The sequence below is a fragment of the Patella vulgata genome, chromosome 5 (genome assembly GCF_932274485.2).
Source record: "Patella vulgata chromosome 5, xgPatVulg1.2, whole genome shotgun sequence".
NCBI lineage: Eukaryota > Metazoa > Mollusca > Gastropoda > Patellidae > Patella > Patella vulgata.
The window spans coordinates 73,339,407-73,366,197 of NC_065883.2; the positions used below are offsets into that span (position 1 = coordinate 73,339,407).

The following is a 26,791-nucleotide window of genomic DNA, read 5'->3' on the forward strand; positions in this document are numbered from 1 at the left end:
ATTCCCCGTTCATTGGTAGATTTCTCTGGAGAATCGATAGTTACTTTCTTTAAGTTGTGGCACTTCTCTTCACTATCCTGTTTTTTGAAAGACATGAACTGGTGTTCATCCATAATGTTCACGAATGTTCACGTCAGCTCCACATGGTTCAAAATATAGATAGGCACCATTAAATTTCACTGGAACTGTATCGTCTTCACAATTGTTACCGTCATGTGATCGTTGCTCAACGAAAGAAGTCGAAAATCTCTAAATTTACTTAATAGTCAACGTCATTTGAACACATCTGAAAAAGTACCTAATGGTGGGGGGGGGATGATTTGTACCAATCAATGTGTGAATATGTCTAAATGTTACGATATTAGCGGCCAAATTTGTTATTTCCGGGTCTTATTATAATCAAACGACTGGACCCTATATGACAGGGACACAATAGAGGGGTTATTTAAAACATATTTAATAAAAACAAAACAACGTATGAATGTTGCTTAGCTGGGCGTTGGATCAAATGCCGTCGACTTCATAAGGATGCGGTGGTGCAGGAGTATGTTGATTATTTGGAAATTCTAACATCAACCTTTCAAATTCCATTACAAATCTGGGTGTTATCATGGAAAATAATCTATCAATGGACAATCAGATCGATTTCCTCTGCAAAACATGTCATTACCACATTCGAAACATTGGTTCAATACGTCATTTCATAACAGCAGATGCTGCAACAATTCTGGTCCGATGTCTTATTCTTTTTCGTCTAGACTATTGCAATAGTCTATTGTCTGGTATAACGAAAGAGCAACAAATTCGACTTCAAAGGATACAAAATTCAGCGGCAAGAATTGTTTCACGAACAAAAGTTTCTGACCACATTTCACCTGTTTTATACGCTCTTCATTGGCTTCACATAAATGAACGCATTGAATTCAAATTACTCTGTTTAACTTATCAAGCAGTTCACAAAATAGCACCTGTGTACCCCCAGGAACTTGTCCAGGAACATTTACCCTCTAGGAACCTAAGATCAAAAAAATAACTTTCAGTTACAGTTACCAACGTACAATTTAAAAACTTTTGGAGCAAAATCATTTTCATATCTGGCAGCTTCACATTGGAATAATCGGCCTACTCAGTTGAAACAGTGCCCAACTGAGACACGCGTATTTTTTCGCCCGATCGCGGCCGGTAACGAACGAACGGGCATTCGTAGCGATCGTCTCGAGAGTGTTAGCAAATTACGTCGATCACGTGACTTGTACAAATCGTCGAAAACGTCAGATTGCTGCAGTAGCTGCTATCCATTTGCTCCTAATTCGAAGAATACGTAGAAGAGCTCGGTGGACAAATCTGTTTCTGCAAGATCTTTGGCTAGGCGATCCCGGTATTCTGGCATGGTGATGTCAAAAATGCAAGGCCTTTCGGAACAAAAAGTCACCACTTCTTCTGTCATCAGACACCGCAAATCAGAAGTGGAGGCAGCCATTTTGAGATCATGTGATATCAACGATTGGCTTATAAAAATGGATCGCTCGACAATATACGCTGGACATGGGCACACAAGCGAATTTAATCGCCGGTGAAAAATATTCGACTGAAAATATCTAACATGCTACATACGAGCGAGTGATCGGGGGGGGGGGGTAATTAAGTTGTATTAAGATCCATTAAAATGTAGTTCACTGAATTAAGTATTACTGAGCGGATTAGCACAACGTATTAAACATTTACTATTGGGTAGAAATTCACCCTACTACATACTTTAACACTATTTGCGTACCGGGAGGAGGCATTTAAGTCCGATTTTCGCGAGCTAAAAACGTGATTTTGCGTACAATCAGAGACCATAGTCCACAAAGTTACGGTCCTATACATGCCAATATCGAAAGGAACCGAGATCTTTTGGAGATAAACCTATATTTACAGTTTCGTCCAAATCCGATAGAAACAAATTGAGGACAGACGTCCGGACGGACAGGGGCAACGCAATATACGTCCACACCAAATTTTTTTGTTTCCTAAATTACATTTTGGAAATCAACACCCGCCAACTTTCCCGGCAAAACAATGCTATGTACAAAATGACCACCACTTCCATTGTCACATCTTTCGCCATACATTTTGAGCCCCCATACAGCCCCCTCCCAACTCCAAACCTCTCAAGAGATCCACGGTGCTTACGTATCTATAACATGGTCGTATTTGAACATTGTCAAATGTCCTAGCATTTTGTGGCATTGCCCCCTTACAACGCCTATCAATCAATAGGAAAGGTTGTAAAAGATGTTTTGTCCCCAAAAATACACGGAATTGGCCAAGTGGCATCATATACACTTATCTAGAGCTGTACAGTGCTATAAATTTGATTGCTTTATCCGGCCATGTATAAAATGATCATCAGTGAGATCAACAACCAGGTGTCCGGGCTCAATGAATGTTGGGTTGGGGGTGTGGGGGCAGTACCTGAATTGCAGGGAAAACAAAATTCGGGTTACAGACACCGGTGCCGCTCGTCTGCATGAGGCAAAGGAGCGGAACGCTTACAATGTAGGACCAGCCCCCCCCCCCCCCCGCCGCCGCGCACACACACACACGCCCCACGACCCATCAATTTTTGACGACCGCGAATCGTGATAGTGAAAACCTGGCATTAAGACGATTGTATCAGCATCTTTATTTTTATCGTGGCACGTCACTGCTTTGCACGAATAAAATGAATAAGAAGACCTTTAATGCTCCTTAACGCCGTCACATGTGTAAAAACAAAAAATATATTTGAGTAACTTCCTTGTTGCATAAGTATGTATGTAGAACATCAACGATAGATATATTATGGTTGGTGTAATTCATTATTTATACATTTGGATCATGACGTGACTTTCAAAATTATAATAACCAGAAGCTTTTTATGAAGCGCGTTTCATCAGTGTTCTCTTACCAAGATAAATCCTGATAGATCAGTTAAATTTATACATAAAATGGTCCCGTGATGCATATGCATACAGGCTCGATGTATTTTGAGAGGGCGGGGGGGGGGGTAGAATCTGAAATGCCCGAAAATGTCGGGTTACAGCCGGCGGTGCCGATCGTCTGCAAGAGTCGAAGGAGCGGAGTTTACGATGTAGGCCACCCCCCCCCCCCCATCCCAAGAGAGAATTTGGAATATTTGACTACCGCTATTGCGCTTTCCTGCTATTCCATTCCGCGAATACAGCAACTTCAACGTGGTCTAATTTCAATCAACCAGTCAATTGTTTACAGTCCACGGAGATCGGACCGTCGGTAGAAAATTTAACTGTCGCAAACACGTTTTTAGCTCGAGACTTACGCTCAGGTGACTTACGCTGAATCTCAATTCAGTAACAAGCAATCAATCGTTGCGCAGTATAGGGGCTTCGCGCTCCCCGAGAAAAGTTCACAAATAATAGTCGATGTCCAAAAATTGTCGAGGCTCCAGACAAAATCCTTTAATCCATAGTTAATCCAGTACAATCAATCGTTGCGCGGTATGGGAGTTTCGCGCTCCCCGAGAAAAGTTCACAAATAATCGTCGATGTCCAAAATTTGTCGAGGCTCCAGGCAAAATCCTTTAATCCATAGTTAATCCAGTACAAAATCGTGGTATTCAATTAAAAGAAAAGTAAAATTATTGTTTTATTATTATAGATTTCGGGCACTTTATATTGTTTTCACTTTAGCTGTATGCCCGAAGGTCAGATTGCTCGTACACTTATGTGACAACATCTTTAGCACCATGGGCTTCTCTGTCAGACGTGGAGTGTGGGCAATGGGAACCGGTCGCCACATCCTACATTGGACCCATGCTTCTTTTCTTACTACATATTTCTGTAGCCTTGTGATCGTCTAGAATTTGTCTCTTGCTGTCTTTACTCCTGCTTCGCGTTGTGTATTGACTTCTTACTGTTTTCTTAAGACGTTTGTCTTACCAGGAATAACAATGCAACAGTTCGCTTCTACATTTTATATATATAACTGGTAACATGGATACAAGCATAATAGATATCAATCCCAGCTAAAACCATTTCTCAACCCTAGCCAGCCTCGCGGCTGTCTAGGAACTCAGATGGAACCTCTCTGGAATCTAATGGAAGACTGCTTAAAAGTTTACTATGATTTCTTTTATAAGACTCGTGCATATCACGCACAGAAAGACTGTTCATGGCCATGAACCTGTGCAATTTCTGATATGATTGGTTTAATTAAGCCAAATGATGCAATTAGAATAATTCCACTCACGTGTAATCTCGTGGTATTTTATCGACACACAGAAACAGTTATGTTTTGGCTATATAACTCTCTCCATGTGTCAACCTGTCACTTAAACCCTGAGTTGATTTAGTACACACTACATATGTGAATATGTTTGAAATTACTAACTTGCCAAATCATTAGTTGATATAATGTCATCTTATTTCTTCATACCTTGCCTAAAAATTAAAAACAATGTCGCTACGACTATATTACTACACATCACCAACTTTACCAACAATGTTAGAAACTTTTTGAAAAATAAAATTTATTTGCGTTTTAACTAAACACCTATCTAAAAAGGAACTGTAGGTCAAACTGTTCTGAAAAAATTAACTGCGTTTCAGATAAACATCTGTCTAACAGAGAAGTGTAGTTCAGACTCTTCTGAACAAAATATCATGTGTTCCTCAAAAGCATTTTATATAACAATCGTGTAATATTTGGCACTAGACGCAATCCCATTTAATCTTTGTTAACTATGCCCAAAGAATCAAAAACTTTCTTCGTACCTTAGGTTATAGGAAACCGATCCACACCGATTAATATCTCCATTTTTAAATCCAACCACCCTTCCTAAACCAAGAACCCCATCATTACAACACTTAATAACCGCTCCCTCAACATTTGCGACCATGATCTACAACACCATGAAATTGATCACCTCAGACAAGTCTTCTCCATCCTTAACCAGTACTCCAAGCAGCTAATCAATAAAATCACCAATTCTACAATAGCGTCCCGACACTCTACCATTAAGTCAACAAGAACTGGCCCATCACCCATACGCATCAGCATACCATTCAACGGCAGTTATCTACCACAGCATTAGAATCCCGAAACAAGCAGGAATTGACACAATTCTTTCTAGTAGCAGTACCCCGAAAGACAAAGTGCAAGCCAACGGAGAAATAAACCAAACCAACCAAAAACAACCTTGTTTCGTGTTCGTGTGACCAGACATATATAGGAGTAACCAAACGCCCGCATTAAAAAGCATCAATCCCAAGCAGCCAACAATACCTCTGCAATAGCCCAACGTCTCCGCAACAATGGTCGTCACAAAATAAATTGGGAAGATACTAAAACACTGACAGTCAACCAACACAATAAACAGACAAGAAAACTCCTAGAAGCCACCAACATAAAAAGGCACCATCCACAACTCAACCGTGATCCTGGCCTATACATCCCAAAAGCATACGACGATCTCATCCAATGATATACCATTCCCTTCATTTTCCCACTATAGTAATGCTTACTTCATTTTTTCTTAACAATTAAAATTTGCTTAACTTATCCCAATCCACAAGAAGGAAGACAAGGATCTACCAAATAATTATAGACCCATTCTGTCCTATCCACAATATCAAAAATATTTGACAAACACATTAGTTCTCAAATTACAGAATATTTTGAAAAATACAAACTATTTTATGTATTTCAATGTGGATTTAGGAAAAATCGTTCATGTTCAACAGCCTTATTGAGAATTACATATATCTGGCTGAAAGAAATAGACTCAAGTAATATTACCGGTGTTGTTTATCTCGATCTTAGTAAGGCCTTTGATCTTATAGACCATAGATTAATCCTCCAAAAATTAAAATTATACAAATTTGACTTGAAATCGCAATTACCGGAGTTGTTTATCTCGATCTTAGTAAGGCCTTTGATCTTATAGACCATAGATTAATCCTCCAAAAATTACAATTATACAAATTTGACTTGAAATCCTATCTGGAATTTCGAAAGCAAAAGTAGTCCTAGTGGCATGTCTTTCAACTGTCACTGATGTGAAATGTGGGGAATCCAATAATGCTCCGTTACTTTTCTTGATTTTTATAAACGATTTCCCACTTCATGTCAGTAAATGCCATACTGATCTTTTTGCTGATGACAGTACCCTTAATTTCTCTAGCATCAATCTAGGTTATATAGAGATTGCCCTTCAAGAGGATTTCCTAATGTATTTAATTGGTGTAATGATTAAAAATTAATGGATAATCATTAGAAAATGTTATTAGGACTTACTGTTGACCAAAATTTAGATTGGAATCTCCAAATTGACAAAATTTCCAAAATCATATCTTCCAAAATCTACCTACTGGGATATTTTTATTTAATTTCATTTAGACTGGGATTTTTTTATTTAATTTCATTAATACTGGGATAATTTTTATTTAATTTCATTAACACTGGGATATTTTATTTAATGTAAAATATACTTAAACGTTTTACATGTACTTCTATAGTTTATCAACAGCCAATTTTTCATACTTATTATTTTAATAATTTTACCTCCTTACACTTTTTTACATTTTTTCATATATCCTAAATATCTTATTATATCCTAAATATTTTTATACTTCTCATGGCTTTCATTTTTTACTATATTTCTTAATACTTTTACAATTTCATAAATACAATATGTTGGTAAATCTGAATTTTTTTTTAGGAAAGGGTTTTTTTCAGGGGGGGGGGGGGTACAGTTTTCACAAATAAGGCTTCACTACACTAATCATAGTCCCGTAGTGGGTTCCTCCTGTGTAAACATATTTACCGCCCAATTTAGCTGTCTTTATTATCATGTTGTCTTTGTACATACACCCAACCCTTATGGGTTCCCGTCCTCTTGATAATTTCTAAATGATTATCTGTGAGTGTTTATAAGTATTTGTTCCATATTTTGTATATATACCTTCATTGTACCATGGTTGTCATTCTCTGCTTGATAAACGTCTGCAGAAATAAATCCGTCAAGTAACTGGTATTCCATATTATTGCGTCATGTGTTAGGCTATTATATCGTTTGTTTGCAGGATGAAAATACTGAGTGGGTGAAATAAAGACCACAAAGCATATATAATATATAGTGTAGGGTGTATTCTATTATTACACTAATAATGTATACATTGTATAGCTTTATGATACTCTAGTGAGGGTGACCCACCATAAATAAATATCTCCAAATATCTCGACAATTCCGCCACAATATTTTTATATACTAACTACTGTTAGTATCCTGTTCCTGCTAACGAAAGTGATTCAGAGATATTATTTGTACTAAACCAAAAGATGCCGCTCTTAACGGTACAGTTAATGATAAAGCAATTTAAAAAATAAAACGAACGTAATTTCTAAAGCTGCTGTAATAACCAAGAAGCTAAATTTTACTGCTATTCAAAATCTGCTATTCACAATAGATTTTTTTACGGCTGTAATAGTTGATAGATTTGTAGAGAATTGCACTCCACCGCATGACTATTATCACAGTTCGAGACACAACCACTGAAGCGTGCACATAGGCCGTGTCGAGACCAACTTTCTGTAGAGTGCACGGGTCACCCTACTCTAGTCAGAACCTTCACATTTACTGGGAAAGCCCGTTTCCTTATTTTCACACGACATATTAATATATAACTTTAATATATAGTCATATTGACATAAACACGTAAGAACTCGATAGAAGCTAGGTGTGTCGTCTAACTGTATCCGTACAGCCAGGTGTGTGGTAATCAAGTGCTCTGGTAAATAGTATTACTTTGTGTTGAAATATTTGGTATTATTTTATCATTTCTGGTCCGTGGTCCTACTTCGGAAACAGTCGTCATCTTTAATTTTAAGAAATTGAATTCTGACCTTTAATAGATTTTTACCATTTCTTGACTAGATTAATCGAATTTTTTGTTGTAATTTGCTGGGACTGTTAGTATTCGGATATTTAATTGTTTAAGCAAGTGTTTTTGTGTGTGCTTTAGGGTGTGTCTCCATAGCGCTATCTCTGTTTACATCTCGAGACCTTGAGTAAATCTGCCGCCCTAACCCTAACCCACAATTCACATATTATGACGGCATAAGTGCTAGACCGTCTCCGATCTAGAGTTCTCTTCTGGGTTAATTACTTTCTTTAGTTACAACCTCACTCCTACAGAAGTCCACCTTGATATCAACAAATTCTGTGTACAATAAAAAATATACTGGGGCACAACTTTATGAGTAAAACATGTTTTTCAGGGATTGTACACCTTTTTTTTTTAGGTCCATCATAGTTTATAGGGGCGGTATGGGGTGGGGTATGTAAAATGATATCTGATACTAGCGGATGACCCGGTGCTGCACGAGTATCGGCATGAACCGAAAGTAGCATTACTCCGAAACCGGAAGTGTTAGTCCATCGCCACAGACCTATGTCACTCCCCGGTCCGATCTATGCCTTTTCACCAAATGTCAACCTCGGGACAACCCTAGTGTAGTTGCCAATCTTGAACAGACAGACGACAGTCACAAATAGGTTATAGAATAGTGATATTTGTCATTTCCATCCTTCACATTGTCTGCTGTGTCAAACATTATATAGCACCAAGTTCAAAGAGTATCAAATAAATAAAATGAAATGAGTTTAACGTCCTGCTGGCCTAATGACGACAGGTATACGCCATACAGTGTGCTATGAGGGGAATTTTGCCCGGGCAGCGGCACTATGGTCTACTTTTATATCGAATTCCAACTGCCAAGGGATATTTTACGTGCACGTCAATGTTTACAGGGACATCGGGGTTTCGTCCTATCCGAACGACTAGACTGCTGTCCTTGTCACCCCCCTCCTCCATTCTGCACCACTGACAAGGGGAAACCACGTCGGAAAAATCCGATGAACTCAAGATGTATAAGGGATAACTAGAACGCCATAAATTAATCACTATATTACCAATCCCGAAACTTTATGGTCTAATAACAATATATATATTATTTCAATAATTCGCGTGATTGCAGGGCGCGTTAGCAGTCGGAAAAAACGGGATGACCCGGAGAAAACCCACGAGGTTAGGCAGGCGACACTAGTCCGTATCATGTACATGTCTGGGATCGAAATCTCTTGACTCAATGAAAGATCACTCGACCAACTAACCCAAGGAATAATAATGGCGGTGTGATTATCAAGAATCTAAATCCAGATCCTCTACAGCTGTCCTGATTCGAGTCAAGAGTGTTTTTCACTCCAGACTGATGACTCAAGAAGGCAGTCCAAATCTGACCAGATCGCCACCGAAATGGTGTCCAACAAAAGGTAAGTTTTGCGCAAATGTTTTGAAATTTACAGGGTCTGAATGTAAAAAATGGACGTTAGCAACGATTGGTGTTTAATGGTATGTAACGGAATATGTAACTCAATTTGAAAGGGAATATGTAACGTCAACAAAATATGTAAAGGAATGTAACTCAACATAAACACAAGTAGAAATACTATTTCATAAATGATTTTACAGACTGGTTGGATTTACATTCTAAATTTTCTTTTTTCTGGAAAGGATATGGAACTACCCTACTATAATCAAATCAGTGTATTCCAAATATTAACCAAGACGGATAGTCAAAATAATTATTTTATTGACAATGTTACTACTCTTTTTTAGGACAAGTCTTTTCTATGCAGATTTGGGAACTGTCGCCCACCTTCACATACTGGTAACAACAGTTGTCCAACTTCTTTAGTTCACACCCGGGGACCTGCATTATACCAGCATTATAACCAATTCTAAAACAAAAGGACCATATTTTCATAAACTTTGACGTAAGGTAACAGTTGTGGCAGTGATTTTCGTAAAAATTATTTAATAAAACCGAATCGTAGCAATGTAATTGTTTTCCATAGAACTCTTGTGTTTATTTTAATAAAATCAATTACTAAATGCCGTTTGAACAGCAGTTTTGAGTACTTGATGTTTGCTTAGTTTGTGAGATTTTGGGACTTGGGATTTGGAGTCGAGGAGCCCGAACCCCCCGCTGCCCGCAAAAAACTTAACGTTTTTTCCACCTTGACCCACCGCTAATCAAATTCCTGGACACGCACCTGCATGTAATTTTAATTCTCTGTTTCGTTTTCAGCCTAAGCTGTTGACTGTTGAACCGACATTATCTTAGCCATTGGCTTGAGCTACAGACCTAGAATTCTGCCCATGACAAATTGTCTTAACCTGTAGACTGATCTATCCCAAAATACTGAACCAATAACATCAACACATATTCCACCCTAAGTTTGTATATTAAAAGTCAATCGTACCCGAAACTTTCAAGATATTCGCCATTACAAGTATACTTGAAACATTTTTCGTAGTCCATCTTATATTGTCCAGCCTTTATAATAGTACCTTCAGGTGTTTCACATGATGAACCTGTAATAAACATCAATTGAAGGAAGCATGAAATGAAATGAAATGAAATGGGGTTTAACGTCTTACTGTTCTGCTCCGACTGGGTAAATGAAGACTGGTATAAGCCATACAGTGTGCTATGGGGGAAATTCTGCCCGGGCAGCGGCACTATTGCCTACTCTTATATCCCACTGCCAAGGGATCTTTTATGTGCACGCCAATGTAAACACGGGACCTCGGTTTTTCGTCCCATCCGAACGACTAGACAGCTGTCCTTGTCCTGCACCACCACGTCGGTTGAAGGAAGTAATATATATAATTAGATATTAGGATTGTTAAATACAACCACATAATTATAAACACGTTTGGAAAATAAGGAGCACAGATAACAATTTGGTTTAACGTCAACTCGACACAAACCAGGTCATATTGGGACGAACATACCAGGTTTATCTTATAATAAACACCCAGTTTATTGCAACTGTCAAAATCGAGATGCAGATCCAAGTAGGAAGCGTAATTGTCACTGCCAGTAGTATTTTTAATTTCAAGCTCATCAGGTTATAAATATGAATTCTAGATGATCACTAAATCATAGAAATATTTATTTCTATGAATAAATTTAGGATTATTCAGTAATACAATAGCTTTGATGTGAAATGTCTTATTGGATAAAAATGAAACATTTTCGTGTGTAGCTGTGAAATAACATACGATTTATCAGTTTATATGGCGTATTTTTACTGATTCTAGCTAATGCACAAATTTTATGCATAACAATTAATGTTGAGCCCAATATTGAATTCAGTAATTCTGAAAACCATATTTTACATGCAATATCTACAAGACCAAAGATGCCCATATAAGATTATATTCTTAAACCTAACCCTGGCCCTAACGCTTACCCTAACCTTGGATCTAACGCTTACCCTAACCCCAACCTACAATCTCGCCAACAATTTATAAATGATATAAATCTGTATTTAAATTTAGTACAAGATAACTCTGTTGACTCTATAACCTGTCTGATAAAACTATACCCTACACCACTTGAACAATCAGTCTAGGTTTTTTATATGGCCATCCAACCCCCATTATCAGTTTAGTAACAGTCATGTCAACCTACTGTTATTTACATGTAGGCCATTAGGTTAAAGGCATTTTTACGGAGAATTATAAGCCGTTATCGAAGAAACCGGTATATGAAAGTGTTATTTCCATATCGATAAAGCAGTAAATAAACAGACGGTGGACATTGTTCATAGATAGGGTAAATATGAATTTTATATCCTTAAATTATGAATATAAATATGACCGAGTTATAGTACAAAAATAGTGTGTGTGCGTGTGTGTGTGTGGTGGGGGGGGGGGGTAAGGATTGGGAGTCGAATCGTTTAAGGTTGGATCATAAGATCAGTCATTGAACGTGACAAGGAGCACAGGAATCTGACCTTCTATCCGTATATATATACACCATAGACAATATATAATTAAAAAAGAGTAGATATGCAATGCCTGCTGGGACCTCGATTAAACCTGTTCTCGCTTCGGGTCAATTTTTGTTCAACAATTTGTTATGTCGGGCAATCCAATCTCTTTGCTTGATAAAGATGAGACAACTCTCGTATAGACATCGCCAGAAATAAATCTTTTAAATAGGCTAACTTGTATTACATATAATTGTGTCATGTGTTAATCTAATGTCTGCCAATTCACTCAGATATGTTTATGCGTCAGTCTAGTCGTTTTGATTTGCATAAATACTCCCCACAAAACGATATTATAGCCACTTGTTTCCAATATTTACATTATTTTCGTCCGTTAATTTTAAATTTGTCATCGACACCAAGCAATGACGTCACACAAAATCCACCCGCTTTGAATAGACCATCGAAACAAGGGCCAAAGTTATTTTTAGTTTTTTTCTCCCTTTCCCTTTTTTCATGGTACTCTTTGTTGTCTTTTGGGTGTAGAATCGAAGAAAGGGGTTTGAATGTACATTTTCTGGCAGATTATGGTAAATATTCATGATTTTGAGGCGGATGGATACGAGAGTATTTGTGAAAATCAAAACGACTAAATTGAAGACAAACATATCTTAGTGAATCGGCAGAGGTTAGACTGCCTGACATTACGAATTGTTGAAAAAAAAACGACCCGAACCGAGAGCAGATAAAATCGAGGCTCCAATAAGCATTGCATTCCTGTTCTTTTTTTTTTATCATACATCATCTAGGTGGCCATGGTGTGTGCATATATATACGGACAAAAAGGTCCGAGTCCTGTATGGGGGCGGGAAGGGGGGGGGGGGGCACGGTGGCTAAGTGGGTAAGGCGCTGGCTCGCTAGCCTGGAGGTAAGGTGATCGATCCCTGCATTGGCCGAGAAAGTTCCGGCGTGGCTCCCCCTTGTCAGTGATGCAGGACGGAGGGCCCGACAAGGATGGGACGAAATAACCAAGTTTGAGAAGAACCGAATCCGTTCAGTTTTTATCTTGTTTGGGTGAAATTTAAATATTTATTTATAAATACACAGCCATTTGCAATAGTAAAGCCATTGAGAATAACTGTCGCCATGGTGACTATCAACAAACGCTGTCTGCTCTCCAAATGAGGAACGGGGGTTTGGCTGACCCAATCTGCCACTGTTTAGTGTCAGTGCCTTACCCACTGTGTCACCGGGGTTTCTAAATGAATATGACGGTATAGCAAAATATGTCGAAATGAAATAGGGTTTAACGTCCTACTGTTTTGCTCCGAACTGGGCTAATAAGGTGCAGTCTGGATCACCCAGTTCCTAGGAAAATTTCGAGTAACGGATAGGTTTATGAGGGACTGGGTGATACAGACTGCTACAAACACAACTTATTTCCGGGCCGTTGAACATGAATTTCGGCAAGTGACAGCGCTTCACGTTTGATTTGTAATTAATAACGCTGTTAAATGGCCAATTTAATTACATCGGAAGCTGAATAATGATCAAATAAGGTCTCGTTGGCAATAAAAACGACGGGTAGTGTTAGAACTAGTGAGTATTGTGAGATGTTAGCAGACGTAATGCCTTGAAGACGTGAAAACAAAGATGGCGGCTGAAATACCTTTTATATACTATAATATATAGTCAAGCAGTAGTAAGAAGTTTTATTTTAATCCCTTCACGTACCTGTGTATTTTGCAATACATGTAAAATGTAAAGGCGACTCGATGCGTTATTTAGCGCTATGTGAATCCCTTGCAAACTGCAATGTTGTAAAGGTTTAAACCTACATTATGCAAGAGCTAAATATGTCTATTGCAGGTCCTCCTTAAGGCCTGAAATGGTATCTAAATTATTAATTAGACATTAATTAACTTATCCAGATCATAATCAACTCCCACTGTCAACGCTAGCCTGCGATGTTTACTGGATTAGGATCCCATTTGCTGCTCAACTTTCATTCATGATTTAATCATGAAATGGATCATCGGGACTATGTTTTTTTATCGTGCCGACTTTAGTAATGATGATCGAGGCTAGGAAATTAGATAAAGAGCTGACAGTTCTCACTATAATAGTAATAACGAGATAATGTAAAGGGAATTTGCTAAAAATTTCAGTCAAATTGATCCACTTTGAACCTAGATTTTAGCGGTTGAATTTATAATTTAGATAACATTTCAGGCTTAAAGAAAGGCGTGCAATTGGCAGATTTAGCTCTTGCATAATGTATGTTTAATATTGAACAATCAATCTATAGATTTGCCTAAATATCGAAAACTCAAGTACTGTCCTACTAATAATAATTTATTTTCGCTGGCGTTTGTCTTAAATTCAAAGTAAAATGTGTATAACTCAGTGAGGTCGTGGTCTTTTTTCCCAACTGTTAAATACTAATCAAATCTAAAGATATTCCATGAACTGAATAATCAGGTAAAATCAGGCTTAATCAGGTTAAATCAGGCTAAATCAGGTAAAACCAGGTTAAATCAGGTTAAAGCAGGTAAAATCATGTTAAAGAAGGTAAAGCCAGGTTAAAACAGGTAAAACTAGGTTAAATCAGGTAGGATCAGGTTTAAGCAGGTAAAACCAGGTTTAAGCAGGTAAAACCAGGTTAAATTGAGTAAAACCAGGTTAAATCGTATTAAATCGAAAGTTGAAAACACAATGACCCTATACATACTTGACCTTTTGTTTCTCACTGATTTTACATATATTCTTATTGTTTTAACACAAATTTTAGTTTGCAGGAATCGAGTACTCGAGAGCCATGGGAGCAGACGTGTCAAGGTGAAGTACTTATTCTATTTCGTTTTTTTTTTTTGTGGAGGGAGGGATCACGGTGGCTAAGTGGGTTAGACGCTGGCTCGCTAGCCTGGAGGTCGGGTGTTCGATCCCTGCACTGACCGATAAAGTTCATCCAGATTTCTTGGCGTGGTTTCACCTTGTCAGTGATACAGGACGGAGGGCCTGACAAGGACAGCTGTCTAGTCATTCCGATGGGACAAAAAAACCGAGGTCCCGTGGACACATTGATGAGCACGTAAAAGATCCCTTGGCAATTGGAATTCGATATAAGAGTATGTCGTAGCGCCGCTACAAGGGCAAAATTTCCCTTATAGCGTATGCCCGTCTTCATTAGCCCAGTTTAGGAGCAGAACAGTAAGACGTTAAACTCCATTTCATTTTTTTTTCTATTTGGTTTTATGCTCGAAGTGATATATTTGTAATTAAAGCACAGATCCATTTTCGTTTTGTTTTTATAGTTCAAAATTTCGTTTGACTACACTAGGATCTGGAAGAGTTATCATTGGCGTGTTCTGGGTGATGTGAGGGGGTTAGCCAATGAAACGGCCTTTTGATGCACGGAACTGTGGGTGAACCACTAGAAAAGTCAACGCTGATTGAATAATCAATGTCTGGCGTCATAGGTCAAAAGCCGCTTGTTTGACCCCTGACGTGAACTTCCGCTATAATTTGTCAGATGTTAATGTAGTGTAGGCCATCGAAAGTATAAAAAGAACGTAGCCTAAAGACATAGTTCCCCCATGTCAGTGCTGCCTGAATAGCCTAAGGCATTTCTTCATCTAAATCCAGCATAGTACGATTTTAGTTTATCCACTGACCCACTGGTGTCTTTTTCCCATGCTTTCTCGGAAATTTTTTTGCGTCACATCCGGAAATTGCGTGCAGACGTTGCGAATCATCGATAGCTGGTATATTTACCTTATTTGGAATCGGTATAACCCATTCATACGTTGGGTCGATGGACGGCAACGCTGTGCCTTTATTTTTGACGTATTCTTTACAGCAGACAGGAAATGGTAATTTATGAAGAAAGGGAAAGGCAAAAAGATTTAGAATGTGAATACCGTAAAGGTGAGAATACTTTTAGACTTTTGTGGGGAAAACGGAAAAGTTGCGCAGTGGCCTTTTTTAATTGAGACTAAAAAAATCGTAAACGCATAACAATTAAATCGTCCGGACATAAGATTTCTCTTGACAAAACAGCCTTGAGAGAGAGAGAGAGAGAGGGAGAGAGCGAGATGGGGTTTACTAGGTCAATTCGGGACTATCTTATGGTTCAATTGACGTATTTGATGTAAAACATTACCTAATGTATATTTTATGTTTGGGTCGTCTATACAGCTATATCTAAATAACAGTTTTCATCAATTTGATTTCCTTTTATTAAAATACAGATCTATATTTCGTTTGAGTTTTTTTATACTTTCAATGGCCTACACTACATGAAGATGTGACCATTTGTACTGGGCGGTCGCGTCAGTGGTCAAACGCGCGGCTTTTGACCCTATGACGTCAGGCATCGATTATTCAATCAGCGTTGTGGTTTCTAGTGGTTTACCTACAGTTCCGTGCATCAAAGGCCAAGAACTCGCCGTAACAGACCGTTTCATTGGCTTATCCCTCACATCTTCCAGAACACGTCAATGATAACAACTCTTCCAGATCCTAGTGTAGTAAAGACACGTAAAACAAAATTTTGAACTATAAAACCGAAACGAAATAGGATCTGTGTTTTAATCAGATTGCCTCAGTGACATTGTTTTTTGATTTATTTTAGGCCATGCAGATGGGTTTCGCGCTGCAGTTAGGTGTGCAGTAAATCTGGCTATTTTTTTATTTGTGGTTTTGGCTCTGGTGTTTTTCTATTTTTGGGAACAACAAAAACAGTTATATCACCTTTTCCTAACAATGATTTTGAGGAATTAGTACTGGGCTTCACTCTACTAATGTCTACTAAATTGGATGATTAGGAACAGTTCAGCCAAGCAAGATATATTGCTTATTTTTTTTAATGATAATAAACACTCTATTAAAAGGCGTCTGTTTTGAAAATTTAAAACTTGTTCAAGTTTAAGAAATGTCACTGCAATGGACAATGCCATGTTTCCACCCATCGATAATTCTCAACCAAGCAACCAAGCAAACTGTGCACTAGCCTGACAGATGACATGCCTGAAAATGCAGCTTATTGGATGTTTAAATAAGACCGGTAAAATCGGAAAGTGGTACCGGTCATAAAATCGAAAAAATTGAAAATATCTTGTTTACATGGACTTTTGCATTAAGCATACAATGTCCTATGTGGGAATTTAGCCCAGACATCGGCGTTTCCGCCTATTCGTTACTGGGGAGTCTTCTTTTGTAGTGAGAGAAAACCTGCAGGACCACGAGAAAACCAGCGAGTCGGGACAGTCGATCCTACTCCTTGTCACATACACGCAGCGAATAGACGAAATGAAATGAAATGAAATGGAGTTTAACGTCCTACTGTTCTGCTCCTATGCTGGGCTAATGAAAACGGGCATATGCCATACAGTGTGCTATGAGGGAAATTTTGCTCGGGCAGCGGCACTATCCCCTACTCTTATATCGAATTCCAACTGACAACGGATCTTTTACGTGCATTCCAATGTATACACGGAACCTCGGTTTTTCGTCTCATCCGAAGCACTAGACAGCTGTCCTTGTCAGGCCCTCCGTCCTGCATCACTGACAAGGGGGAACCACGCCGGAAAAACTGGATGAACTTTCTCGGCCAATGCAGGGATCGAACGATCGAACACCCGACTTCCAGGCTAGCCAGATAGCGTCTTACCCACTTAGCCACGTGATCCCCCAGGGACCAGGGAATAAACACCACGCCACTTGACTTAATGACAGGGCTTATTATCAACGAATAAAAACGTTATTATATTGTGTTTCGTTCATAATTCACCCATTTAGGCTTGAGGTAACGGGACACACTACACTTCAAAACACAATGTTTAAATCATTTGGAGACTAGCATACGGTTAGTGGTTGTTTGGTTAGTTAGGTATACAATGCAAGGGAGATAACTGTCACAGATCACTTTTTGGAATTGTTACAAAATAGAGGGGTATTAATTATTAGTGCTATTAACTAATAGTGGTCTTATCATTAAAGGGAGATCACTCATTTACTAGAATTTTCAATGAATGAGCTTGTAAAGGTCACATATACAAGCCCCCATTGCCCTAAAATACTAGTTTTATTTTGTATTAGCCTGTTCTTCATTTCTTCGACAGGGATCATGTGGCAATCTCTTGCTCAAAAGAAAGTATGGGGTTTATCATGAAAAACTGGAAGTAAACACCACTAAACATGGAAATTTCCGCCCAACATTTCAACCTAACCACACTTTCAACTCTCGTATTCTTTCGCCTCAAAATCACGAACACTAACCAAACCAAACCTTGGTAGAAAATGTATTTTCGAACCCTTTCATTCGATTCTACACCAAGAAGTCAACAAAAATCGCCATGCAAAAGGGAGTTGGGGGAGGGAAAGAGAGACTAAAAATAACTTTCGCCCTTACATTCGGTTGACGGTGTTGAAATATTTGGTGAGCTGGTTCTAACCTGTAGACTGATCTATCCCAAAATACCGAACCAATAACATCAACACATATTCCACCCTAAGTTTGTATATTAAAAGTCAATCGTACCCAAAAGTTTCAAGATATTCCCCATTACAAGTATACTTGAAACATTTTTCGTAGTCCATCTTATATTCTCCAGCCTTTATAATAGTACCTTCAGGTGTTTCACATGATGAACCTGTAATAAACATAAATTGAAGGAAGCATGAAATGAAATGAAATGAAATGAAATGGGGTTTAACGTCGTACTGTTCTGCTCCGACTGGGTTAATGAAGACAGGTATAAGCCATACAGTGTGCTATGGGGGAAATTTTGCCCGGGTTGCGGCACTATTGCCTACTCTTAGTTATATCCCACTGCCAAGGGATCTTTTATGTGCACGCCAATGTAAACACGGGACCTCGGTTTTTCGGACAATCCGAACGACTGGACAGCTGTTCTAGCTTGTCCTACACCACTGACAAGGGGAAACCACGTCGGTTGAAGGAAGTAATCTACCTATAATACACATGGAAGGGAACAATATATCTATAATTAGATATTAGGGTGGTTAAATACAACCACATAATTATAAACACGTTTGGGAAATAAGTAGCACAGATAACAATTTGGTTTAACGTCAACTCGACAGACACAAACCAGGTCATATTGGGACGAACATATGGTTCAATTTGATTACAACAATTCTTTTGGCCGTAGTGGGGTTAGCTGTGAGATCCGGAGAAAAACCCACCCACGAGTTTGACCAGGCGACCCTAGTACTTGTCACGTACAAAAGAGGGGTCGAAACCACGCTACTTGACTCAAAAACAGACTTATAATCTAACGAGCACGCGTCAAATCATTCGCCTCCACCCGACCCAGTAACTAGAAACTGGAATGATTAAAACAACCGTATACTTTTGGAATGAAGAGACAGAGAGAGAAATGGGGTTTAACGTCCACTCGAAACAAACTAGGTCATATCGGGACTAACATGCGGTTCAATTTTATTTCAATAACTGGCTTGTGTGTAGGCGTCTTTAGCAGTGGGAGGAAACAGGTGGACCCAGAGAAAACCAGTGAGATTGGACAGGCGATCTACTCCTTGTCACGTACACAACCAGGGAATCGAAACCACGCTAGTTGACTCAATGACATAACTTATTATACAACGCGCACACGCTAACCATTCGCCCATCCCCCCTCCGTACTAACTAGGTTTATCCATATCTTACATACCTCCTTCGATTTCATAAGCTAACATCGCTAAACAGCCAACACCAAGCAATATACTAACACACTTCATCTTCGGAAAAACTAAAAAAAAAAAAAACAAATTTCATCTAAGGTCACGAGTATCATACAACGTTTGGGAAATATTCCCCTTTTTGCTTCAGTTACTAAAATTGGTAAGTTTGTCTTGTTTAGGTTACTTCCCTTCTTCCTTATTGTTAATTTGTTTTTCATTTTGGGTGAAATCTGTATCACAACTCTATTATATATGCGTCCTGTCCGTAGGTTTGTCTTGTATAACTGTTTGCATGTGATGCGGTCCCCTTCCAGTTACCATTATAATAATCAGTGAATAAAATGGTTGGTTCCGTTTGAATGACCATAAAAGAGTCACGCTAGTCACATACAACTAAATGAAGCCCACGGGCGGGTGTCTAGTAGGCGGGTAGAGTAGAGGTGTGTCCAGGGCGTTCAGCCCCCACCCCACCCCTCTGCTCAAGTAGAGCATATTTCTTCTCCCCTAAGCTCATTGCAATAACACCAAACTTAATTTCGTCTTCATCTTGGATCATCACCCTTCTCCCCCCCCCCACTCCCCCCACACGCGGCCACGTAATTTGGAAAATTACAAGTGACTTAAAATAAAGGTTTCTAACAGTACGTCGAGGAGAACACAAACAGCAACCAAGATGAATTTATGGACACGACACATGATACACGGACATTGCATACAATATACAACAACCGTTGTATATCAATCAGTAGTCGTTCGGATTGGAAGAAAAAACTGAGGTGAAGTGTACACATTGGCGTACATATAAAATAACCCTTGACGGTTTGAATTCGATATAAGAGGAGGTCGTATTGCCGCTGTCCTGGCAAAATTTCCCTGATAATCAAAACACACTGTGTAGGGTGTGTCTGTCGTCATTAGCCCAATCGTTGCAGTAGCATTTTAAACCCCATTTCCTTCCACGTGCATGCTAATGTGTACATGAGACGTCAGTTTTGCGTTCCATAAGATCAACTGTTCCTTAAGGACCTCTTCCTCCACCAATGACAAGGGGAAACCACGCCAGAAAAGCACGAGAACTTTCTCGGCCAACACCTGGAACGACCTAGTGATATCTAACTAATTAAGCCAGCGCGGCTCCATGAAACAAATCATACTTACCCTGGTTTTCAAATTCACAGCACCCAAAAGATATTCTCTGTATAATAATATTAAAACCAAAGAGCACGATATTTATATACTTTTGTTATAAACATCTGCTGTGTAGGTGTCATCATTTTATTCGCTGACACCACTAAATACCACTGTATTGATTATGTTAATCAAAATAGAGTTGTATAATACATCAAAACTATTTAAAGGCACCATCCCGATTTTAACGTCCATGTACGTATGAAATTTGGACGCCAAAATATAGCGGAATGGTGTATTTACCATGTCGCAAAATTTCACCTCAAAATATTGAGTCGTTTGTACGTGAACGTCAAAACAGCTTATCTGGACACGTAACCCTCTAAGATTTCGGGTCAATTTTTTTGTTGGGTGACCTGATAATATATTGCCGTTCCTTTAGAGGTCTATAAAGTACATGATCCACGTGGTGCACTTGATAACGAAAGATAAATTCCAACTACACGTTAGTTTTATAAAATAAAAGTCTGGTTTTATCCAGACACCGGTCTCCATTTCCAGATGAAGACTAGTGGGTTTAAGTTGTTTGAAAACGTATCACGTGTATTGAGTTAGTTGATCGGCCCTAATAGTAATTAAGTGCGGGAGGATCACACTACTTCGAATCCGACCCGCTGAATCCAAAGAGCTTGGGTATTCCTCCTAAGAGTGACGGCTAATTCCGCTAGGGGGCCAAATTCAAAATGGAGGCTTATTTTGGCGGGAAATTTATAAAGTTCATATATATTTCGTTTTTTCATTACAAATGGCGCTCGAAACCATTATATTCGTAGAATACACGACTCGTGTAGTTAATTTAAAATGTTCACTGTGTTTTAAACAGCTGATATGAGATCCCATGTTGTCATGACAACAAAATCAATTAGAAGATAAACACTTCCTGTTTCCAATTTGGGGTGCTTGGAGGGTGGGGGGTATTTTCCATTTTCCATCTGGTGTTCTAAATATTCAAGCATGGTTGAATGGACAAATACGAAACAGGGGTTGTTTATCTTATAATTGTAGCACAAAGCGCAAATTTCTAGGATATTTGTGGGGATGTAAGTACGAACAATAACTATAATGGTGAAATGGACCAAAATTGAATTCTAATTCGTGGGTTTTTTTTCTTTCCAATATTATGAATAATATTGAGTTAGAGGTTTAGGTGAATATCCATGATGATCGTTAGTAAAACATTAATATCCTACACTGTAGCTAACATTTTATAGGATGACAACAGTGTATGTATCTACGGTGGGGTTCAAAGCCTAAAACTGGTAAGGGGGGGGGGGGCAAAAAATACTTCTTCGGACAATAATTCCGCAATGAAAATTTTGCCCGGACAGCGGCACTACGGCCTACTCATTTATCGAATTCCAACTGTCAAGGGATCCTTTACGTGTACGCAAATGTGTACACGGGACCTCGGTTTTTCGTCCAATCCGAACGACTAGACAGCTGTCCTTGTCAGGCCCTCGGTCCTACATCACTGACAAGGTGAAAAAAACGCCGGAAAATCTGGATGAACTTTCTCCGCCAATGCAGGGATCGAACACCCGACTTCCAGGCTAGCGAGCCAGCGTCTTAACCACTTAGCCACGTGATCCAAGAAAGCCCCACAAGGTTGGGCAGCCAACCCTACTCCTTGTCACATTCAAGCGACAATCAAACACCAGTCCACTTGACTTTATGATTTCACGCCCACCTTAATCCACTAGACCACCCCCACCCACACCCTATTTTTATAAACCAGTAGGGTACTAATTTAAAATATGGAGACAGATTTATTATTATTGTTTTTTTACATATCACAGACGTTTACATAATATATAAAATATCTTGCATAATGTATATGAAATGAAATGGGGTTTAACGTCCTACTGTTCTGCTCCCAAACAGGGCTAATGAAGATGGGCATACGCCATACAGTGTGCTATGAGGGAAATTTGGCCCGGGCAGTGGCGCTACGGCCTACTCTTATATCGGATTCCAACTGCCAAGGGATCTTTTACGTGCATTCCAATGTATACACGGGACCTCGTTTTTTCGTCTCATCCGAAGGACTAGACAGCTGTCCGTGTCAGGCCCTCCGTCCTGTATCACTGACAAGGGGGAACCACACCGGGAAATCTGGATGAACTTTCTCGGCCAATGCAGGGATCGAACACCCGACCTCCAGGCTGGCGAGCCAGCGTCTTACCCACTTAGCCATCTTTCCATATGGATATTGATTTTACATATATATCTAATAAAGTTTTCAGGGTTACTGAATCCTGTTTTGAGATCAAAAATAAATTTAAGAAATCCAAACAGATCTTTTTAAGTGCAATTTTGCACCCTAATAGTAATATTAGTTCAGACAAGGACCGCCGTTGTGTTATCAATTCCAGATGTTTCCAGGACACCGATTTTACACAAAATCTTATTTTATAACCAGGCGGGCCTTCCATATAATAATCTATCTGCATAATACGTTTATGAAAATATACAGTTAAACATACGTTATGCGAGAGCTATCGAAAGTATAAAAAATCGAAACGAAATATAGATCTGTATTTTAATCAGATTGCAGGTTACATGAATTTTAAATGATCACTAAATTTAGAATTATTCAGTGATAGAAATTAAAACGTCTGACTAATCGTTTATTTGCTTTTACGAGTGCCTGTATATAATCGGCTGCGTAAGAATACAGAAACAAAAGAAAGAGAGAGAGAGAGAGAAATGGGGTTTAACGTCCACTCGACACAACCCAAGTCATTTTGGGTTTAACATATGGTTCAATTTTATTTCAATAATTCGCTTGCGCGTAGGGGGCTTTAGCAGTGGGAGGAAAACGGAGGACCCGGGGAAAACCCACGAGGTTGGACAGGCGACCCTATTCCTTGTCACGTACAACCGGGGAATCGAAACCACGCCAGATGACGCAATGACAGGCCTTATGATACAGCGCGTACGTGCAAACCATTCGGCCATCCATATCTATATAGGTATCTCCACACGGAGTACCAATTGAAATGAGTACAAATCTGTGATTTGATATAATTTCATCCTTACTAAGAGCAGAACGTCGCCTGTTCAACCTCGTGGGTTTTCTCCGGGTCCTCCGCTTTCCTCCCACTTCTAAAGACCCCTACGCGCAAGCGTATTATGTAAATAAAATTTAAACCATATGTTAGTCCAGAAATGACCTAGTTTGTGTCGAGTGGACGTTAAACCCCATTTCTCTCTCTCTCTCTATAATAATTTTAGGCTGAACATGTAATACGCACATTTGTAACACGTTTCAATACCATATCATTCTACGCGAACTAACAATAAGTGGTTTATTGGATAAAACGGAAACAATTTCGTTGATAGCTTCAAAATAATATATAATATCTTCCTGCGCGAACTAACAATAAATTGCTTATTGGACAAAACAGAAACAGTTTCGTTTGTAGCTGTAAAATAATATACCATATCTTTCTAGGCGAACGAACAATAACTTGTTTATTGGACAGAACGGAAACAATTTCGTTTGCAGCTGTACAATAATATACGATTTATCATTTTATATGACGTATTTTTACTGATAATTAAATTAATGTGAAAATTTGCAACACGTTTTCAGGGATGGGCTGAAGATGAGTAATGTTAATATTATTGCGCATATAGTTTGGGTTTCCCTTCTATAGTTATGAACTTACGTCGTTTTTTGATAAATTTCAAAGACTGCCGCACGTTAAATATGTGCGTAAGCTAGAAACAACAGGATATACTCTAGAGAACTTTTGCACCTGTTTGGAGAGGACGCCGCATGCCCCCATCCCCTTCCACCCTCATAGAGCCGAAACACCTCACGGAGCAAGGATTGGTCCGTCTCTGGTATCATATAGACCGGTAGTAACATGTTCATTTCTGTCTTATGAATTGTTTACAGTGTTCATTACTGATAGTCGCGGCTTTGCTCCCAGTGTTGGCGGAGAGAGTTCATCGGAATTTTCCGGCGTGACATTCCCTTGTCTGTGGTGCAGGACGGAGGGTCTGACAAGGACAGCTGTCTAGTCGTTCGGATGGGGCAAAAAACAGAGGTCTCGTGTACACATTGGCAGTTGGAAATCGATATAAGTGTAGGCTGTAGCGTCGTTGTCCGGGAAAAATTTCGCGAGGTGCTTCCACTCTAGGTGGGGGTGGGGTGGGGCTCGGAGGGTTCTCTCCTTTCGGCATGAAATATCTTTTGAAATGAAATGAAATGGGGTTTAACGTCCTACTGTTCTGCTCCTAACCTGGGCTAATGAAGACGGGCATACGCCATACAGTGTGCTATGAGGGAAATTTTGCCCGGGCAGCGGCGCTACGGCCTACTCTTATATCGAATTCCAACTGCCAAGGGATCTTTTACGTGCATGCCAATTTGTACACGGGACCTCGGTTTTTCGTCCCATCAGGCCCTCCATCCTGCATCACTGACAAGGGGAAACCACGCCGGAAAATCTGAATGAACTTTCTCGGCCAATGCAGGGATCGAATACCCGACCTCCAGGCTAGCGAGCCAGCGTCTTACCCACTTAGCCACGTGATCCCCCGAAATATCTTTTGAAAAACTGACTGTAAATGATGTTTTCTATAGTATGTCCTGGTGTTTCTTGTTTATGTACAAATTTTATGCCCGACAATCTATCGGTAAGTGGGTAAGACGCTGGTTCCCTAGTCTGGAGGTCGGGTGTTCGATCCCCGCATTGGCCGAGAAAGTTCATTCAGATTTTCCTCCATACAGGCCACCCCCATAAAATATTTTTAAAGTTTGAGTCTTCTGTAAACACTGTTTCAGCATATTTTACGGGGTTAAACTAAAACATCACACCAACATATTGTGATATGTACAGGGCCCTTATTCACGAAAACTTAAACTAAGATACAATCGAAATTTTAAGAAATATTGCAATTAGATTGGCTGACTAATATCCAAATTGGATATATGCAAATTTATTTTACTGGTCAGCCAATCGAATTGCAGTATTTCTTAAAATTTCGATTGTATCTTAGTTTAAGTTTTCGTGAATAACGGCCCAGGTTTTATACAGATAGAATCTTAACTAATCCTAATAATTGTTGTAAATAAATAGAAGTTAGGGCCTACTATGTAAATTTGGGGGGGGGGTCCAAGTATATTCAGACCCCCTCCCCCCCAGAAAAACAATTGGGGGGCGGGGGTCGCCCCCCACATGTGTGACGCCCATGCATCCCCCCCCCCTTTTTTATGATAGTCAGCTAGCTTTTTTATATGCTTATACCTCTATAACTGCTTATACCTCTATAACAAGTTGCATATTAGGGTCGCATTTTCTACCTCATGGGTTTTCTCCGGGTTCTCTGGTTACCTCCCACTGCTAAAGACCCCTACGCGCATGTGAATTATTGAAATACAATTGAACCATATGTTAGTCTCAGAATTACCAATAGTTTGTGTGATTGGACCTCAATCTCTCTCTCTCTCTCTCTCTCTCTCTGGTGTGAGAAAAAAGATAAATTTTCATATACCAGAGAGAAACTAGAGGACCCAAGAAATGAAATAAAATGAAATAAAATGAAATGGGGTTTAACATCCTACTGTTCTGCTCCTATACTGGGCTAATGAAGACGGGCATACGCCATACAGTGTGTTATGAGGGAAATTTTGCCCAGGCAGTGGCGCTACGGCCTACTCTTATATCGAATTCCAACTGCCAAGGGATCTTTTACGTGCATGCCAATAAGTACACAGGACCTCGTTTTTTTTTTGTCCCATCCGAACGACTAGACAGCTGTCCTTGTCAGGCCCTCCGTCCTACATCACTGACAAGGGGAAACCACGCCGGAAAATCTGGATGAACTTTCTCCGCCAATGCAGGGATCAAACACCCGACCTCTAGATTAGCGAGCAAGCCACGTGATCCAAGAAAACCCCACAAGGTTGGACAGTCAACCCTACTCCTTGTCACATTCAAGCGACAATCAAACACCAGGCCACTTGACTTTATGATTTCACGCCCACCTTAATCCACTAGACCACCCCCACCCTATTTTTATATACCAGTAGGCTACTAA

The 26,791-nt window shown here is 39.4% G+C and overlaps 1 long non-coding RNA gene across 2 annotated transcripts; it reads left to right on the forward strand.

Moving 5' to 3' along the window:
- The first annotated feature begins 11,539 nt into the window (after window positions 1-11,539).
- Window positions 11,540-16,732, forward strand: LOC126822410 (uncharacterized). Of its 2 annotated transcripts, none has more exons than XR_008788340.1 (4): window positions 11,540-11,688; window positions 14,637-14,683; window positions 15,705-15,772; window positions 16,479-16,732. It is a non-coding gene; the product is annotated as an uncharacterized LOC126822410 (long non-coding RNA). The 2 variants fall into 2 exon arrangements; XR_007680809.2 differs by having other exon boundaries at window positions 15,708-15,772.
- The last annotated feature ends 10,059 nt before the right edge of the window (window positions 16,733-26,791 follow it).